General features: G+C 35.2%; 1 long non-coding RNA gene across 1 annotated transcript; it reads right to left on the bottom strand.

Annotated features, from left to right (window-relative positions):
* Positions 1-92: 92 nt before the first annotated feature.
* On the bottom strand, positions 93-2,041 carry LOC147548308 (uncharacterized). The gene is made up of 2 exons (XR_015238253.1): positions 1,078-2,041; positions 93-971 (listed from the first exon to the last, which is right to left on the bottom strand). It is a non-coding gene; the product is annotated as an uncharacterized LOC147548308 (long non-coding RNA).
* Between the last annotated feature and the right edge of the window lie 786 nt (positions 2,042-2,827).

Below are 2,827 nucleotides of genomic sequence, written 5' to 3'. Positions count from 1 at the left end.
CGAGGATGTAACCCGTGCCCACATGGCACGAACAATATTTTTGAACTGTAAGCGTGGATACGCGTTATTCTCTTTCAAGCTGACATTGAAAATTGATAACAAAATAAGTCTTGTTCTACTAAATATAAAATGAATGCTCTAATGGTTACACTCGATGAAACAACTAGTAATAGGTCATCTCTTTATATTTTCTTCATAAGAGATTTAAAGTTCAGAGTGCAACTTTAGGAAAAAGTTGAATATTAATTCTAAGTAAGAAAATAGACAATCAATTCATTAACCCCCTTCTTACAGTGGGGACTTCAAACCTAATGTGCTCTACATGCGTATCGTCATCCTCTTCATACGTGTCATATGTGTTTGGAGCTTGAGCTTGGTTCCTCCGCATCTATTCCTCAATGTTCACAACTTCCCCAGGGTTGGTCTTGATGAGCAACTACAACCGCTAAACAGATTAACAGAAACGTGGGGTGATCTTTCTGCGACAACACAAACATTATATGCCTGGTGATTGTCTCAGGCTGCAAACAAACAAAAAAAAGTTCTGACCATTGCCAGAACCAATATTTCATGTTTGAGACTACAAATCTGAATAAACTCGAACCTGATTTCAGAATAGTTACGCTTAACCTAACTCGTTTAGATGTAAGTTACGACTCTTGATCCATTTAAAACTAACATGAAGAGTTGATTTAAGAGACCCTTGTCTACAATAACCTGACTCGGACTAACAATAAAAGACGGAGACCACCTATAATACTTAAAGAAAAGAAATGAGAGCTTATATTCCCTTCCACTCATTCTTTAAGCCCCTCGAAGGACACAAGCTAACACCCATAGAGACGGGCACCGTTATCTTCTATTGAGTAAATGTGGTATCCCCTTGAGGGCACCGGTCTTTGCCATTAATGGTCTCCGCACTTCCCTTAGCAGCCTGGCCCTTCATTGAGGCACCAGATTTTGACCTTTTGCTAAAATAAAATAAAATTCAAATACTTAAACACAAAAAGATGTCATAAACAAAATGTGTCAAAAGAACCAGCTGACAAAAACAAATCAATATTTTCAAATACTCACTCACTGCACTTGGATGACATTTTTAGAGACAAAAAGCTTCTTTGATGTGCCACTGTAAAGATCCTCCATAAACACCTTTAAAGAATGCATAACATCTTCTTCCCTCCTCTATTGTTTCCACTATCTAATATGCAATCAAAGAATTGTTGGCAATGTTAATGATAATCAGTTACCTTCAGTCGAAGAAAATCAAAGAGATATGAGCACTCATGGCCCATACCACCAAAAGGATTTTCAGCACCAAAGATGTTAAAGGGGTCATGACCACCTCCACTTCTAACCATTCCTTCCTTTAGCCTGTGCTAGCTAGCTCCTTGAACTGTAATGATAAGTTTCATTATCACCATATAAACTACCCAAACAAAGTTCTTTAGTCTCAGAAGGAGTAGCTGAATCAAAGGCTCAAATTCTACAAAATAATATCATGCAACCAAATAGAGAAGTCTACAAACTCTCAAGTATAGATTCCCATTATTGCAGGAATCCCAAATCGAGCAATCTAACATCAAGATGCCCATCAATGAGAACGACAAAATCGAAATTGACCCATATAATCCCGTCATTTTAAGCAACAAAGGGTAAGTACCATCTAATCAATTCAAATATATAACCCAAACAGTACAGAAGATGAAATATTGCCCAAATCAAGAAACTTTAGGTGCTGACACCTATTAATAAGAACACGAAAACTTAATAATGAAGAATATCTTCATTAACTTTCGAATAATACCAAGGATGGAGTGAATTATGTCAAGCAATCAAAGCCAAAAATATCTAATCAGTTTGAATATATATAACCCAAACAACCCGAAAATGCGAAAAAAATCAAACTTCATACAACTTGAATCAGCTTCATCAACCAAAATCTTCAACCAAACTTCACTAAATGATCGACAAAACCTATATATTAAAACAAGTTAGGCAGACAACATTTGAACGCTAGCAGTTAATAACAATAAGAAATTATTGTTATTAACTACAAAGAGAAGTTATAGTAAAGCCAATAACAATAAAGAGAAACTGAAGGATCTATGTCAAACTAAATATGACCTCTTTTAACAAAAAAAAAACTAAATATGACCTTATATAGTAATAGTAATTCAATAAAGTCCACCTCAATGGTCGATAAAGATACTATTTGTGCCCTATGGGCACGGGTTACACCCTCATAAAAGCATAATGCATAAACCATTCAGGAAAGCAAAAGTTAACAAATGAATAAGGAAGGAAAGAAAAAAAGATATATGATTTTACCATAAAACAATATTTGAATGAAGAACAGTGATGTCAGAATTTAAAACTGAATCAAATGTTAACTTAAAGCCACTTGTACTCAAATGAAGCGAACAAATGGATTAGAAGAGCGATAAAGTTAAGGAATTTTAAAAGTGCAGAAAGTGTGAGTTGAAGATAACCCTTTAGATACACAGTTAAAAGAAGGAAAAATAGAAAGAATCAGAAGAAGTAATGTGTGGGAGAAGAACAGATGATGGAGAGAGAGAGAGAGGGAGAGAGAGAGATATGTGCAAGTTTTACTTTAGTGGGTTTTAATTGAAAGTATTTGAAGACGTGCTTTTGAAGCCCTAACCCGACATATTTGAAGCCCTAACCAGACATAATTGAAGCCCTAACTCGACAGAGAGAGAGAGAGAACCTAGGCATTCTAGATCAATATGTATAATAAATCAAAATCGACATAAATATACTTAAGAGAAGCTATAGTTTCCCCTTGATTCGGTTGAAAATAATG

The sequence above is a fragment of the Eschscholzia californica genome, unplaced genomic scaffold, assembly GCF_041429995.1.
Source record: "Eschscholzia californica isolate CP2 unplaced genomic scaffold, dmEscCali1.0.p SCAF_3, whole genome shotgun sequence".
Lineage (NCBI taxonomy): Eukaryota > Viridiplantae > Streptophyta > Magnoliopsida > Ranunculales > Papaveraceae > Eschscholzia > Eschscholzia californica.
This window is presented reverse-complemented; position numbering and strand designations above follow the sequence as displayed.